At 45.5% G+C, this 18,301-nt stretch overlaps 1 pseudogene; it reads right to left on the bottom strand.

Annotated features, from left to right (window-relative positions):
• Positions 1–1,796: 1,796 nt before the first annotated feature.
• On the bottom strand, positions 1,797–3,203 carry LOC136518806 (NAC domain-containing protein 90-like; annotated as a pseudogene).
• Positions 3,204–18,301: the final 15,098 nt, after the last annotated feature.

Raw genomic sequence — 18,301 nt, 5'->3', positions numbered from 1 at the left:
GCACTCCTTGCTCCACCCTAGCAAATGGATGGTCACATAGGGATGTTGCTGCAGCTTGTGGGAGGCCTCTTGGTCTCCTCCTCCTTCCTTTTCTTCCTTTCTCCTCCTTGCTTTCTTGGTAGAGAGACAACTCAAATGGGGAATGGCAAGAGACAGGGTTTTGATGTTGTGCTGGTTCTTGGGGGGTGGGGGTGAGTGCTACTGACGTGTGGGGCCAAAGCATGGCAAACTCAGACAACTCACAACTTGCATGTGCTAGGTGTCATTGTGTCCCGATGGTCCGCCCAATGTTCCTATTGGACCATCTGCCAGAGCACAACTCTAGTTGACTAAGACTATCTCGGCACTGTAGCTTCGATCTAGACCGTCTGGCGCCTCTAGAGCACCATACGTCGGTGCATATAAATTCTAGTTTGCGCAATAGTTAACATTTAGCTTTTGTGAATAAGAGTTTTTTATGATGCAATGCATTTGATGATCATGCTCAGCAAGAGAAATGCATTCTGGATAATTACAAAAAGGCAAAGGGGTGAGGCAAGGATTGAGTAGTGATGCGCTAGGGCAGTGAAGGAGAAGTGGTAGTAGAGACAACGATAATTTGTCAGAATCAGGAGAGGGGAGGGAAACGGCAGTGGATGTGTTTTGTCGCCATTTTTGTGGATGAGGAGTGAAGGACAGGCTGGAGGGAGAAAGAGAGAACAATGACGGAAACATAGAAATCCTACGATGCCATCGATTACTTCAAGAGGTAAGGACGACTCCACATAGGGATGGTGCAACCACATCTTTGTCTGCCATTTGTCACTGTCATATTGGCCAATGGTAGTAAACAATATCTGAGAAGCCAGGGAACACAAATTCTCCCACAGTTTGGTATCCAACTATATATACTCATATTGTGTACAATCAATAGCCCATAGTTAGTTGTATGTTTCTCATGGGTGTAAGCATTTCGCTCTAGCTGAGGGCTCTTTTTTTAACCTTTTGTCATGGGTTGGCGAGTTTTTATCGTTGTGGTACCATAGTCCATCTTTGTACGGAGACCCTCTAAGTGTTTTTTTAATATAATGGGCAGCTCCCATTGCCAATTCTTTGAGATAAAAAGTTGGTTGAACGAGCACGGAGTAGACTTTATGGTTCTATAATTCAACCTTTCCGACTATAGTTATTGGTTACTAGTTGATACAACAGTATGTTTTCCTGAAAGTTTCCGTTCCATCTCTATATATGTTAGTGTATTTGAATCGTTTCGATTCCACTCTAATTTTCCGCTTTATTGTTACTGAGATTGTTTATGAGAAAAGAATAAATAATGTGATTCAAGAAATGATATCGAAAAAAATATTGTTATCGTTCCTGAACATTTTCATGTTTCAGTCCTAGAGTAGTAGATATAACTCCGAATTCATTTGTCCTGAATCCTGATAATACATGGCAATGAAGTAATCTGGCAACGAATTCATAACAGTTGATGCTCGTCAGCATGACTGCTTCCCAGCCCAGATGAAATGGATGGGAAATAAATATATATGTACATTCCTTCTGCACAAAAGTTCAACGGGTAGTCAATATGAGAATTGAAGTCCTGTTACTGTTAGCATATATTGTGCACGTTTGGTCCGCCTTTAACAACATAATAAGACGTCAAAATCACTGCAAAACGGGACCTCAAGACCCGATCGAAGACAAAAGGACGACACATGGAATAATGAAAAGATTCTTCGTGTGCATATGCATGGCCAAAACACAGTGGCGTTTTGGTCTCTCGCTGCATCAAAAGGAAAAGTTCAGCAAAAAGCCCAAGAGTTGACTAGCTTATCTGAAGTCTAGTCCACATTTTGAGTTCAAAAAATGTTCTTGTAAGTTTAGATTACAACAGGTGATCCACAGTTTAAGGTAGTATCTCCTAAAATTAATACCCAACGACTAGTCTATATTTTGGCAGTCGATCGGGGTAAAGAATTCTTAAAAAAAAATCTTCTTGTTGTAACAGAAATATCGCAAAATAAGAGCTCGAGCATGTTTTTACTCGTAGCGCGACGACCCAAAGTATCAAATCCAGTCGTCCAAGAACTCTGACCAGTCGGCCATGTCGTCCTCGATGAGCCCCTCACCGTCACCGGTCCCTCTCTGTGCCAGCCGCAGCCGCTGCTGCGTGGAGGACGTCGTCGCCGTCGTCGTAACTCGAATATGTGTCGTCGTCGCTCGGCGCAGCCCTTTTCCTCTTCTGTCCCGTTTGGTCACCGTTTGGCAACGCAGCCGACGACGGCGCCGGGTTCTCGCCGCCGCCGCCGCCGCCACCCGCCGCGGCTGGTACAGTGCTAGGCCGGCGGTCGAACTGCCGCGGGCACCCGGACTTGGTGTAGAGCCGGCACAGGCTGTACTCGCTCCTCGTCTGCAGAGACAAACAGAAACAGCAATGCATGCACCTTTCAGCATCGCACGACGCTAGTCGCGCACCCTTGTGCGTACCCTCACGACTCGTGTGACTACAGTAGTCCAGTAGCTAGCAGGCATTAAGGCAAGTTGCGTGTTGGGGACTCTAGCTTATCGGCTGGATGGAGCCATCATCAGTTACCTGGGGAGCATGGCTCGGCGGCGGCCGCCGGAGCTGTATCGTCCTCGTCCTCGTACTCGTACTCGAAAGCCTTGTACTCGTTTAGCTTCCACTTGGTCTTGGCCCCCGCCGGTGCGCGGCCGCGGTAGAACACCATAGGTCTTCTTGGTCCCGATGGGGCGGCCATCGGCGGCGTAGACCAACCCCGGGGTGCCCGCTGCCTTCCAGTAGCCCGACGGCGTGGTCCGGCTCGGGCGCCCGCCCCGCGCCTCGCGCTCCTGCCGCGGGCAGAAGTAGAACCACGGCTCCTCGTTGCCGGAGTACGCGCCACGGTGCGCCGCATCTGCATGGATGCAATAATCGAACCATCGTTATTAGCTACCTAACTAACCAAAGAAATGCACTCGATCGATGGACTGCGCTTGTGCCATGCCTGAGAGCTCCCATGGGTCAAGGGCGCAGACAGTCGGCGACGGGGATGACGCGCTCGATGTCGCCGCGGCGGGTGCCGCTGAGCTTGTTCCGGAGGTAGAAGCAGATGAGCTCCTCCTCCGTTGGGTAGAAGCGGAACCCGGGGGCTAACTCGGCCATGACGGAGGGAGTGACTCTCTCTTCTCTTCAGGGTATGTAGGCTTCGAAAAAGGTGTGTCTGCTGCTACAAGAACAGAGAGTGAGAACACAGGTAGGTAACGTCAGGTTTTATATAGGATGGCAGCAGGCTGGATGCGCGTTATTGTTGTCGAGATTTGACATGGTGTTGCATGGTTTAGTTTCACGCTTTATTGCCAAAGAATTTTATTTTTCTTGTTGTGGAAAAAAAAAGGAAGGGAGTGGAGGTTGCATGGTGCGGTACTGCGACGTGCGTTGTATGGTGGGAGCTAGGGAGGACCGGGTCAGTCTTCTTATCCTTCTTTCTTTACGCTCACCTAGCTTTTGCTTAGCATCTATTATATTAGCCAGTTGTGTTTATTCCGTCCTCATTTTTCCTATTACTTTATTAGGCTACTACGAGTAACTCGGTTGCTTTGATGATCATCTGAAAGCATGTGAGGATTGATATGCCCTCGGTGCTGAAGGATAACTCGGTATGTGAGAATCAAACATCATATCTGAAGGACCTTGCTGCAGAAAAATGGTTCCAAAAGTCAGTCAGTAGCTGCGGACAGCAGCATCCGGTTAGTTGTAATGGCCGCTTAGCTTCTTAGTGCCTAACGTCCGGCGACCCGGCCCTTTAGATTAGTTGCGGCTGCTAACAGGTTGATATAGTTAGAATCTGAACGACCTTGTTTATCTATTTGTTTATCATCTACTAGCGCAGGTCAAGGATGATCTTGTGTCCCTAACAGGTTTTTCCTTCATTTTTTATCAGTTCGACCTTGTTTATCTATTTGTTTATCATCTACTAGCGCAAGTCAAGGATGATCATGTGTCCCTAACAGGTTTTTCCTTCATTTTTTATCAGCGTTTTTGCGAAGTGGTCAAGGATGATCTTGTGTCCCTAGTGCGAGAGTTTGAGCACCAAACTTAAATCTCTCTAGGATCGAGTTATGTTGTTATTATATTGCACCCTAATTCCAACGGAATTTGATGCTAAAAACTTGAGAAAAAAATCAGATCCATCAGTCTTACTAGCCGTAGCTTAAGAATTATTTTCCTTCAAAAGACCTGAATTACATGTTGATCAAGATTTGACATAGGTTGGTTTCTCAAAATCAAACTGCTTTTATGAAATACAGATATATTTTGGAAAACCTTGTTGCAGCTTGCGAGATTATTCATGGGGTTGCTAGGAATAAGGAGAAAGAAATCTCTATCTCTACTTTAATATTAAAGAGCGAATAGTTTCTTTCTATCTGTTCTTTTTACTCTCAAAACACCTTTGCGCTCTCGATTTTTTTTTAATTTTAACCCTTTTTTGAATATAATTTTAAATCTAACGCTGTCAGTTTTTTTTAAACTAACACTTTTGGCCGCGCCTATTACCCTGGCGCGGCCAAATGCCTGTGCCGCGCCATGCATGGTTGCGCGGCACATGGCTGACGTGGCGTGGGCCGGCCTGGGGGGCCGATGACGTGGCGGGTCCTTGCCGCGCCACCGACCCTGGCGCGGCAGTGCCGCGCCCTGTTGCGTGGCGCGGCTGGACCAAATATACCGCACGAGCAGCCACACCACCTGGCCGCTGCGCCTGCCGCCGGCCCGGGCTACCTGGATGGTAGAATCGAAACGCGTCGCGCCCGTATTTTGTTGAGTTTTTTTCACGGCCGAATAGAGAATTTGATAAGCCAATGATTAGTTTTTCGTCTTTCATAATACGGTTGTGCACCATTTTAACTAATCAATTACGAAAAATTACCACCGGCGTCCAGATACGCCGGGACTGCCGGTTCTCGAACGCATGGTACTTAATCTCGCCGGCAGTGCTGCCGCGACTCAAAGAATCGAATAAGAAGTAAGTTGACAAGCTGCCACATAACATATTCATTGTTTTGACATAAGTTTGAGATAACATAACCAAATAACCCCGCAAGTTTCGGATGCCAATATTCGTTTGACCTAACAAACTAAGACCCAGGAGTGTAAGGATCCCTCGGACGCCTCTGTCTCTTCGGATTTGTTGGCAACACATTAGGGAGTGTAGCCAACGTCGGTATGGTCGCGTCGACGGTGCGTACGGCTCGTACCCTGCAGGTATATGATACGCACGATTACTTATAATTCTTTATGATCGTTAGTTCATGGAGCCTATGTATTTAAATAAAGTATCTTTGATAGTACATGTGAGGCTCCTTGGGTACCAAGCGGGGCACCACCTAGCTGAGACATACTGATCTCATGCTGCGGCCATTCGTCTCACTGGCCGTGCTGTCCGTGGAAGCCTGGGGGTTCGTCGTCGTCGTCATCGTCCTCCTCCTCGTCCTCGGTTGCAGGGTCCTTCCCAGCGCTATGATGTGGTGGTGTACGCACCGCGGAAGTGGCACCCTGCGTCATCGGCTGAGAAGAGCCGGCTGGTGTCCTCAAAGAGGCTGAAGACGTGCCACCCGACCACGCGGGGAGTGGCGGTTCCTTATAAGGAGTGTCCATGCAGCTCAACTTCTGAGCTAGCTTCCTACAGCTCTTCTTCACCTTCTGCATAAATAGACGTTAAAGTTAGTTCATTACCCAAACGCATATACACTAAAGAAATATTTTCGAAACGGACAAGTTTATGTTTACCTCCACAAAAGCCGCGAGAACGCCTGGCCCCTGCCCTCTAGACTCGTGAAGCCTGGAACGCTGCTTCGTTGGACAGCCTTGACAATTGTGTCGCCTGGGTACAGAAACGCGGTTGGACAGTTTTAGTACACATACTTAATACCAAAAGGATAACAAATTGTACCATTCAAGTATCTTACCACGTATCTTTGAAGCGGGGCTCTCTGTAGCATGTGTGTCCTCCCTAGTGGTAATGTCATACACATCTTCGATGACATCTTCCTCCGAGTCCTCGTCAATCGCCACGTCAGTGTACGGGGGCTTGATATGTGTCCTCGTAGACCTGTGAAGCCACCGCAGGTACTCAGTCGAAGGTGTGCTGGTCGTGTGGAGGACCCGCAAGGACCGCATGTGGTACCCTGGTCTGCCACAAATGGATGTACGAGCTGTGTGTCACGCGCCAATCCTTGGTCTTGTACCTCTTCCTGCGGTCAAACCTTGCAACAAAACGATATTAGTTATACCAAACACACCTCTGAATTATAGCATTGTTATTAATCGATAACGCACCCGTGCAATGCTTGATTGGTGGAGTAAAGCGGTGGTGGGCAGCCTGTCATTCTTCCAAACTGTCTGCAGACCCGGATGGGCAAGTGAATCTCGACCACATGGAAGAAAATAAGAGGGATGTCGCAGCGATACTCGTGTGACTCGTCCCTAGTGACAGGACTCAGATAGTCCTGGAGCTCTGGAGAATCCCAAGGACACTAAAACACCTGAAATTTTATAATTGTGTTAGGTTGTGATATAGTGTACATCGAAGAAGACACTGCTACTATAGTATAGAGAGCGTAACCTGGTGCTGTAGTCAGGACAGTCGAGACCATCCGTATACTCCCTGTACTTGCGCCACGCATTCCCTCTAACTAACTTGTGCTTCCGTCTAGATATACAGAGCTGTAGGGAGTGTATCATGCCGTTCCATCGCTGCATTGAACACGATAATGAATTAGCAACAAATAATCTCATCATATCTAACTGTCCTGGAAGAATATAATGAACCGAAGTACTTACCGGATAAACCATTATTAAGGGGCCTTCCAACGGGCAATCGTTCCCAACACCAAACCTGGAGTAGGTAGGAGCAACCCCCAAGGTTCGCATGTCCTGAGGTGCGACGACAGGCAACGCATAGCTGTCGATACGTCCATGCCAGGACTGCGCTGCCCCAGCTGTACCCCGCTATGTTCTCCCACGGCTGGCGAAGTATGTCAAGGAAGATCCAGCTGATGGTGTTGCCCGAGGCGTCTGGGAAGAGGAAAGCACCAAGAAAGTGCCAGAGCCACACTCGAGCGAACCTATCGATCTGTGCCTCCTCAGCTTGTGGGTCCAAGTACTCAAAGCGCTCTGTGATCCAGGACGACGAAACACCGAACTTTTCCTGTAATTGATCAAAGAAAATGAGACCCGATGCCAGCTGTAAAGCAATGCAAGTATTAAATAGGCTTGAATTACTCACTTATTTTTCTTGGAAGCATCATCGTCCGGTGGAAGAAAACCAGTAAACTGAGCCACCAGCTCCCTCCAGTGATCGTTGTCAACTATCCCTGTCACTGGAAGTCCCCCCAACCAAAGGCCTAAAATAGTCCTTCACGTCCTGCAATGTCAAGGTCATCTCGCCACAAGGTAGGTGGAACGTGTGGGTCTCAGGTCTCCACCTGTTATAAGAATAGAACGACTGTTAGTTGCCTCCAATTTGTTACAAGAAAGTTTACGTACAAAGAATACACTCGCACCTGTCTACAGCTGCAGTAAGTAGTGCTGGGTCAAGGGGCGGAAGACCGTGGTTGACAACATAGACAAGCTCGAGGAAGCCGGCACGCCGTATGTATGGCGTATAACGCTCGTCCCACTGATGCGCCCTGGTGTGAGTGCGGGGCCTCAAAGGAGGCAAGGACACATCTGCGTCGTTGTCACTCAAGATGTGTGCTCGGTGCTGGTCGTCGTACTCCACCTCAAGAATAGGGTACAATGGATGCTGCGTGGGAGGGGCCATCCTGTTACAAATTGATAAACAAAGCGTTAGAGTATTCAAATTAACAAAATTCAAGTTAATATTAGTAAATTCACAAACAAATCACAAACAAATTCACTAACCTAACTAGCCTAAATCTCTAAACCCAAAATTCTAACTATACTAGATAATAAATACATAATCAATCCATATAAAACTTTGGTTCTAAAATTACAAGTAATCTCTCCATCTCAAAATAAATACACATGCTTCTCGAGTAGTCAAATATGTTTAAGTTTGATCAAAACTAAAAAAATGGTATCAATATTTCTATCTCCTAATAAGTTTATTACGAAAGTATACTCCATGTTTAATGTAATAGTACCTATTATGTATCATAAATATTAGTACGCTATTATATAAATTTGGTCAAATACACTAATAGTCAATGAAAATAGCCTCGATGCCCCTACATGCTCCTAGAAATGCTAGCACTAGCAGACCATCATCAACTCTTTTGCTTCTGCGCCGGCCGCTCGAGGATTGCGATGGCACGTGGGGGTATCGTAGGGATACAAAAAATACTAACTATACTAGATAATAATAAAAAAAATATGAAAACGAGAAGGAGGTACCTTAGGAGCAGGCGGCCTTGACGCGCCGGCGTTCGTGGCGCGGCCGGCTAGGGCGCTGCGCGACGGGAGTGGACGGGCGCGGCATGGGCGAGCGGCCGAGGCCGGGCGGGCGCGTGCGGCCGCAGGCAGGGCGCTGGCGGCGGCGGCGGCGTTCGGGCGGGCGGGCAGGGCAGGGGTGCGTGCGGGCGGGCGGGCTCGCACGTGGTATATATCTGGTCCAGCCGCGCCACGAATCAGGGCACGGCACTGCCGCGCCAGGGTCGGTGGCGCGGCAAGACCCGCCATGTCATCGGCCCCCTAGGCCGGCCCACGCAACATCAGCCCTGTGCCGCGCCACCATGCATGGCGCGGCACAGGCATTTGGCCGTGCCAGGGCAATAGGCGTGGCCAAAAGTATTAGTTTAAAAAAACCGACAGTGTTAGATTTAAAATTATATTCAAAAAAGGGTTAAAACTAAAAAAAATCGCGCTCTCCATGTCACATATGTCATGACCCGTGCTCGTATAAGTTAGAACGAGTCACATCCAGTGATGGTACAAAATCCGAATCCAAAACGTATTGGGTCCCATTATAGCGTATGGACATATTTGCCATTATTTAGAAGTTAGATCACGAGAAGGCTTGTCACAGACTCTACTAGCATTTCCTTTAGGAGATTCTTATTATATCTAGAAGTTGTGGGTCCAAATGGATCTCTTGGATCCAACAAGTAATATATTAAGTATGGTTCCATTTGCATTCAGATCAATGATCAGAATAGCCCCTTTTAAAACAGGAAAAAGCTTGAGGCAAGGAGGTCCTCTATCTCCTTTCTTTTTTAATTTGGTGGCAGATGCTTTAGCAAAAATAGTAAGTAAAGCCACAGACAATGGTTTAATTATTGGTTTGTTACATGATATATTTCCCTTAGCATCATCAGCCCCTATGTTGATGATACCATCTTACTTCTGAATTCATATGAAGAGAATGCTAGGTATTTAAAGTGGTTGTTAGCCTATTTAGAACAGCTTTCTAGGATGAAGATTAACTATGATCAGATTGACTTAATGATTATTGGCTTAGATGACAATCTAGCGAATTATTTGGCTAGCCCTTTTCTCTAAAAGGGGATAATTTCCTTTCAAATGTTTAGCAGTGCCTTGCATTATGCAAAAAAAAAATATTGTGAATGATCCTATCTATTTTGTTGCCCTAAGCTGAGTACTTCTTCTTTTTATAAATTGAGTTTTATGGGCTACTAATGCAACAAAAATGGGCTACATTTGGAAAGTGGGATATGGTAGAAATATTAGTTTTTTTTTAAGATTGTTGGTTTTAGAATTCTAGTTTAGCTGTTACTGAGGCCAAGGATGATATAGTAACTTGAAATCTACTTTTGGGGGGACTATGTCCCAAAATATGATGAATGTGTGGTTAGAATTAAGAGATTGCTAGTTCTAGTTCTTTCGCATATGACTACAATATGTTGTACTCCCTCCGACGTATGTGTCTGCACCTAATTTCCCAATCAGACGCTATCAATAGTGTGATTAATGAAGATTGTTTGGTAAATGGCAAGTATTGATATAATACTACCAAATTTATGCGACTATTTAATGCAAAATAGCTCTTGTCTCCTAAATTCCTTATATTTTAGTATAGTTTTTGAATGCTAGAATACATTATATTACAAGTTGGAGGGTGTAGTAACATTTAAAAGTATTCAACCTGTGTATAGCACAATGATGTGGAAACTATCTGTTCCTCCTATGTTGCACATCTTTCTTTGGCTATTAAGAAACAATAATTATTAACCATGGATAACATGAGTAGATGAAGACTTGTAGTAGATAACACTTGCTTATTTTTGCAATGAGAAAGAGTATGTTTCCCATCTGTTATTCGAATGTTGCCTGTAGCATTTCGGCATAGTTCTAGTATTTTGGAGATTGATTTGGGCAAAAACTTTTAATATTTGGATGAATGATGGATTTCTAAGAAGAAGGAAAAATGTTAGGAACGATTGTAGTTTTATAACTATGTAGAGCTTATCGAAATGAAAAATGGTTTATATGCTTTAGGAATAGAGTTGGACAAACACAAAGATCCTAATAATTGCGACAAGATGATGAGAAGATGGAATGTGTTGATCAAGGGTGGAATAGGATAAACCGGAGTTGGTCATAAAAAGAATAGAATCAAGGGTGATGCAAACAAAGAGAATTTTATTGGTTGCCAACAGATTTTCAAGTTCAAAAGTTACAAAAACACACTAGAACTGATGGATGAGAGTCATCTATCTCTTCCTTTGCACTATGATAGTGCAGTAGATGAAGAGTTTGACCAAGTTATTTGGTTAGAAGTTGATCGTGTTGTGGTTCAAGATCATGTTAGGAGTGCATGCCTTGAACTCGCATAATGCTTGACTTATATGAACCTTCGCACTATGTTCGCATTATTAAAGTAGTAGTTGGGGGATATTTTATCTAAAAAACTGTTTTCATCTAGTCACTACTACAAGACGGTCATCACTGTCGGGTCGGAACCCTCATTACTATCAGTTTCAGACCTCGGCGGTGAAATGTTGATAGTGATAGTCATGGTCATCAATGCTGATTATGAACCAACGGTGATAATCTGCTATTGTCGATGATTCACCATTTGATCCAGTATCACAACAACAAGGTCACCGTCGGTTCAAAGTTTGAACCAACGTTGCTGATCCAATAATAGTTGTCGATTTACAACATGATTCGGTGGTGATGATCATTCGATCACCGCCGGTCAGAGGTGCACTCCGACAGTGATGAGAATTTCGTCACCACCAGCCAATGGTTCAATCCGGCGGTGATGAGCGTTTGGTTATGTAAGTGCAATCAAGCCCTATTGTGAGTTTTGGTGATGATGACCACATTAGAGGACTAATGAGATTGGTCGAGTTGACAAGAAGGTAAAATGAAAAGGAGGATAATACATGTGTTGGTGGAAACCCCGATTACAAAAGGATGTGGTAATCAACTCAATGGCGTTTAATTTGATTTTTATTTTGAAATTGAGTTTAGGAAAAGCCGCACTATAAAGGGGGATGCAATGTACAAGCTTCAATGTGCAACCATGTTCTCAAATTCCCACCAAATATCCTAAAACCATAGCCAAGACAACAAGCTTTGCAATCCCATCTTTTGAGCTATCTAGGCAAAGCGGCACTGCGGCTTAGGCAAGTGGCACTGCCGCGACTTAAAGTGACTGTTGGGGCTGAGGGGGTACTTTACCTCTCCCTCATCCCCTCCAATGGTTACCTTGCCTATTTCACGACTCAGCAACCAGAGCAGCTCCTCTCTCTCCATTGCAAGGCTCCCAAGCTTCTCTCCCTTGATTCCCTTCTAAATCTTTGAGAGATTGAGCCTCAAATCTTCGATTGAGAGCTGCTCCAACTGATCTTCAACTCCTAGAGCATGTGGTTCACATTCAAGTTGGTGGATTGCATCTATTACTCTTGGAGCAAGGCTCCTATCCGGCTAGAGCATCGCCCGTGGAGCTTGCCAACTTATGTGGTAGCCCCGGAAGGTTTGTAATCATCCCAATCATCTAGTGAAATCACCCCTGATCTCAAGAGTTCATTCTCTTGTCTTGAGAACGAGAATAGGGTTCCACGAAACCCAAGCCTTAGTGGCTTCCTCAACAACGTGGACTTAGACAAGCCTTAGTGGTGAGCTAAACCACGAGAAAAATTGGTGTCTCACTTGTGTTCTTGTGATTTGCTTTGTAATATTTGTGTTTGTGTGATTCTAGGGTTTGGTCCTGATCTACTCGTGTGGACACTTCCGCATTTATTCAAATAGTGAAACAGGCTCTACTCTATCCTAGGAAGCTGAGGAATTTTTCCAATCTAAATTTCGTTAGGTAGATTTTGAACTGTGATATATTTGTGTTTGTGCGAGCGACAGTGCCGCGAGAACGAGCTGCAGTGCCGCTTTGAGCGGCAGTGCCGCTGTGTCGAGTGGCAGTGCCGTGCATAATTTGACAGCAGTTTTCAAGTTTTGTTTTAACAGACCTATTCACCCCCCCCCCTCTAGGCCTCCTAGTGATCCTCCAGGTTACCACCGGTTAGTAGTTCAATATGGGGTGATGAGTAATTGATCAATGTTGGGTCATGCATTAACCCGGTGGGGATCACTATTAGTTCACCGCCAGTAAATAGTTTGATCTGACGTTAGACCTTTCACCGCCATAATGTTATTGCATCCGGCTATGATATTGCATTTCCACAATATTTATTGAGATGAAGCTTAGTAGCATATTGAACAAACCAAAATCATCAAATCCACACATCGTATCCAAGAACAACTTTAAGCTTTATAAGAACAACCCATGCTAACAAAGAATGCAAGGAAAGACATGCCCGCTATGAGCTGATGTACTATCCAAGCTACTCTTGATTGCATAATAAGGCAGTGATCTCTATACATGGACTTACATGATGAAATGAGGTAGTTGTACTTCACCAGACTACTCCCCGGTATGTGCCCCTACTGGCTACAACGCAGAGTCAATATAACAAGTTCCAAACTGAATTGAAGCATTTAAATAAAAGTGATTTGCTCTTGATCAAGTATCTGGTGAATGTTGGTCATAAGGACTTCCTATGTATGATTCCCCTGTGCGCCATTGTGAAGAGTAAATATAATTAGATCCAAACTGAAATGAAAGAGGTAAATTAAAGTGATTTACTTACTGAATTATCTCGACAACGTTGGTCATAGATAAGGACTATGTATGATTTTCCTCTACGCCATGGTGACGATTGAATATATTTAGATCCAAACATAATGGAAGGATGTGAAATAAAGTATGCTTGTTCAATTACCTCGGCAATATCTATGTAATACCCAAGTTTGAAACAGTCTACTAGAAAGGTCCAGTCACAACTATAAAAACCACATCATCAGAAGCGTGTCGTTTGTATGGTTAAACTCTTCTTCTTAATTACAATGATACGCAAATCTTTTGCGTATTCGAGAAAAAATTACCTCGGCAATATTGCTCACAGGCAAGGATGAGCTATGATTCCCCTTATCATCCTTCTCTTGTGAGGATTAGCTTATGCCCTGACAAAAGATGTTTCAAAAAAAATACATTTTATTTTATCCATGTGTCGGTGCAGAAAGTGACCAACACGTAAATATTTATAGTTTTGCCGTACGTTGTGATCGGATGTGGCCTAGCACTCAATGACACAGGGTTTATACTGGTTCAGGCAATATGCCCTACGTCCAGTTTGAGTTGGTCAGTGACTTTATTCCTGAGCCCAGGTGCTCGAAGTTTGTTGTGGGGCTACAAACGAGAGGGAGTAAGATGGGGGGTGCAAGAGGTCCGGTCGGACTCCGGACCGAAGGGCCGAGAGAGACGGGAGCTCCTACGTGCGCTAAGTATTTGAGGGTGTGCTCTGTTGGAATTGTTCGAATCGTAGGTTGTTCGAATCGTTCGTGAATCAATCGATGGGTGGTCGAATCGTCTGTCCTCCTTTTAGAGAGAGCGCATCCCCTTTTATAGATGAAGGGGATGGGTTTATAAGAGAGAGAGTGTGTGAGAGAGAAATAGAGTGTGTGTGTTTCCTAGTCTTGTTGCCCACGCCATCGGGTACAAGGTGGTTTGTCGGCGCCCACAACACTGTTGATGTCCGGATGCATGTGGTAGGCTCCATCGTGATCTTCTGGTATGGCCAATGTCGGCGCCTACCATACTGTAGGATAAATGTCGACGCGTACAACATTGTTGGTGTTCTGACATGTCTAGAAGGTTGTGGTGCATCCTTGGGCCTGACAGTACTGTCCCGCAGGTACGCAGGGTACGGTCCTTGATATTGTGGTTGACTGGAGCGCCCCGCCTTACTTGCTCTATCCGTTTCCTAGGTTTTCACCGAGCGGGCGTCCCCGGTCGGTCGTTCCCCAGTCGGCTCCGGCCTCCCGATCGGAGAAGAGCTGTAAGCAGAGGTTTAGTGTATTCTCGATTGGAGAAGCGGGTTGGAGTCGAAAGCAAACGTTGTTCCTCTCTGGCCAGACCTTCCGGTCGGAGAGGCAGGCCGGAGTCGGAAGCGAGCGTCGTCCTCTACTTTGCTAGGCCTTTCGGTCGGAGAGGCGGGCCGGAGTTAGAAGCGAGAGCCGTTTTTCCTTAGCCAGGCCTTCCGGTCGGAGAGGCGGACCGAAGTCGGAAGCGTGCCAGGCCTTTTGGTCGGAGAGGCGGGCCGGAGTCGGAAACAAGCCAGGATCGCCCTTCTAGCCTATCGTTAGGTTTTTTGGGCCGGCCTAGGAGTTGCGCGTCGTTCGCAACATCGTCTATTGAGCCGAGCTTTTGCTGGGAAGCAGGTCCACGAGGGACTCCGGATTTATGAACCCGACACCATGTATGTCATATGTGAATCAAAAAGATAAAAAGTGATTAAATTCAATGATTGTGTTCACGTTCAAAACTAGAGATGAAACTGGATCGGCTATAGACATATACCAGTGGTCCTTCATTCTATTCTAAAATAATATGCATTTAAAATTGAAAGGAGTACCTTTCTTGAACTTCTGTAATGCTTACAAGTGGATCGACGCAATGGTCCTAGACCCCTCGTTAATAAATGGGTACTATGAACTCACGTTGTTCGTCGGAGAATATGCTTGTTTCGCTTTTTATTCTTTTATTAGTAAAAAAGAAGGCTCTTTTGTCCCTCTTCGATACAAAAAAAAAGGTTGATCTGCCATAACAAAAAAAAAATCCAGCCACTTATTTCTTGACGTGTTCAATGACCCATAGTACATATGCGATCTTCAGTCTAGTCACGAGATCTTGCTAATAAGGGCGAGGATTATCTCTGAATAAAATGTTGATTCCACTGAAAGCGACAACCAAAGATCCAACCCGTTGATCGTAATAGGGACATGGAATCCATCCCTCTGGCAAACGTGAGGGAGACAGACACAGAGGTGGACACCGAAATTAACCGATTTAGGGTCCGTTTGATGTACAGGGTTAATCGTTAGTCAGCTAATTTTTAGTGTTAACCTATTAAATGGAGGCTAATATTTTAACTAAGCCTCAAACTAGCTGTTAGCTAACTATGTGGCCAAACTAAGTTAATTTGGACTAATTTTAGTCTTAGCTAACAACTATCCTATCTGATCTAAACAGATCCTTATATATTATCTTAAAATCTGTAAACAGGGCACGTGTTAACTTGTCATGAGCAGTACTAGTATTGAAACCTTGAGATTCTTTCAGAGGAAATGGTGAAAGTTGACTTTTGCACAAAATGGTAAGCTACTCGAGGTCTCGTGTCAGCTGGTGATTCCAGTTATACCATGTTCCTGAAAATTTTTGTCTGCTTTACCTTGGAGAAAAGACGAAATTATGAACTTGACGTTGAACGACCATTCTGAACTGTTCAGTGTTGGACCTTTTCATAATTACTCTTGGCAGACCAAGAGACCATATATAATTACTGAATCCATTTGACCAAGAGACCATACAAAGTACTAAAGTGCCGTTATGCTAGTCTCAGCGTGGAGTTTTATGATATTATTTTTAAGACTGTCATCCACTCTTACTAAAAAGTCTTGTTGGAATATATAAGCTTGGGGCCCAATAAGAAATTCTGGAATTTCTAGGAAAATCTCAATGGCTCATTCATCTGTGCAAAGAATGAAAGTGAGAACTCTTTAGTTCTACCTTGCTTGTGGAAGTGGATGCTTAAATATGGAAGTCCTGTCACTTTATTACGACGACGAGTGATCACCGCGCGACGGAGTCATCCATCTCCATCCATCCACCCACACGACACACTCGGCAGGCACAAGTACGCAGCCTTTTTGCCCTTGTTTATCCTGGTCGCCGCCGGTGCCCATACACGGCCTGCACGGTGCACGCGTCATCGTCCCGTCAAGATAGGGATAGTAGCAGCCTAGCGGGCAACAGCTCACCCCGGGACGGCGTCATCGTCGCCAATTCGTCATCGGGCGCAGCACAACGACCACTCCGGCGGCCGTTGTCCGAGGCTCGGCGGAGCCGCCAGTAGTGCGTCGCCGTGGACGAGCGCGTAGGGGCCGCGCGGGCGCCAGCCAGTGTGCTCTCCGCTCCGGCCATGCCGTCGTCGTCGAGCATACTAATATGCTAGCTCGCGTAATAATCAATGATCGTTTGCCTTCGTGCGCGTGACCGTGACCCAGTCTACGGTTTGTTCTCTTGGTTTCTGCTTTGGTACATCAGCTCTCGCTTCTCGCTAGCTAGATTTGATTATCGATCGATCGATGTGACGGGACAAGGAACGACTGGACGGAAGAGATGGTCGTTTCGTCGCGCAAGTAGTAGGCACGCTGCCGTGTTGTCCGGCGATTGCGGGGCTGGGAATAAACACAACTGGCAGTTGGATGCGTCAAGCAGCTGACCTTGACGAAACATGGAAAAAAAAAAGTGCTACTACTACTACGAGCAGTGCCAGAGTGCCTCAAGCTATGACCGGTCGATATCGATCTATTCTTGACAGGTTGTTGACGTACCTGGACTGGTACTGTTGCCGTCAATGGTGTATAATTGTACTGTACGTACTCAAGCGAAAGCTCTCTGGCAAGATTATTCTAGCTGTGCTCCTGTTCTCTCCAACAAATTAATTAAGTTTGCCGCTTCCGAGGCTGCATAGTGATAACAGATTAACATATATATATATACCGGCGGGCAGCAGTTCTTTAAAGTTTAAACTTGTTCAAAAAATATCACATGCTCCCTCCGTTCTAAACTATAAGTTGTTCTGATTTCTTCAAGATACATACTTTTTGCTACCACACATAGGTATATATTATGTCTAAACAGCTATTTATCTAAAAAAAGTCAGAACGACTTACAATTTGAAATGGAGTGAGTAGATATCACATAATAAATGCATCTCAATAATCATGGTACACAAGCACACTAGTATTTTACACAAGTCATTTTTTTTCTTTCATCGCTTCTATGTTCTAGGAGTCTAAGTCCGAGCGTGTCGTCCACGAGGAATATTAATTACCATCTATATAAAAAGAATCAAGATTTTGTTTGGTCTTTTATATCCAAATCCCTCAGAGGTTACTAGCCTCTGAATTGGTGCTTGTACCAAACTATTGTGCTGCAGCCCAATTTATCATGATGAATAATGCGGATATAAGGCACACACGAGCATCATGCATGCTACCTCTTGATGGTGTCTGGAGACCGGTGGCGGAGCCAAGGCCCAGCCACCATTGGTCGCTGCATGGGCTCCCCTATTGGTAACACGTTAGCCCAAGTGCCCAACAAGGCCTAGTATACCTACTTACAAAGATGAGCGGAGGGGCACCTCCATGGAAGCATTAGAGATATAAAGACACGTCGAATAGGCGGCTTTCTAGAATATACACGTACGTTCTATTTAGTTGGTGCGTTAGATAGAAATTCCACGACTCAGATGAAGCGCGTCACAATCAGCCTTTCTCCGTGCATTCAGCAGTGGATAGATGAAACAAGTGGACGCATTCAATGAAGTAGGGCTTCCCTGGTGATTGTACGCGGCACGCAAATGGACGGTGGCGCGTAGCAGGTGACGGTGGATTCTCAGCATGCATGGCCGGTGCCTAATCATGGTGGTCGGCACGCATGCGAGTATGCGTGCGTGCATGCTGCTGGAGCCTTGCTTGCTTTGCATGCATGCATAAGCTATCTGTTTGTGTGTGTGGGTGCACTGCTGACACTTGCTCGCTTGTATGCTTGCTGCTACTACGTGCGTGCATATGTGAGCCGCGGGTGAGTTTTCCCCCTACGCCTCCTCCCTCCCTCCCTCCCTCTCTGCTCTCGACCTCCTCTCTCTCTCTCTCTTTGCCTCTCTCTCTCCACGCGACGGCGCATCCAGGCGGATAGGACGAGGCGGCAGC

The sequence above is a fragment of the Miscanthus floridulus genome, chromosome 17 (assembly GCF_019320115.1).
Source record: "Miscanthus floridulus cultivar M001 chromosome 17, ASM1932011v1, whole genome shotgun sequence".
NCBI lineage: Eukaryota > Viridiplantae > Streptophyta > Magnoliopsida > Poales > Poaceae > Miscanthus > Miscanthus floridulus.
Note: the sequence above shows the minus strand (reverse complement) of the source record. Positions and strands in the feature narration are given on the sequence as shown.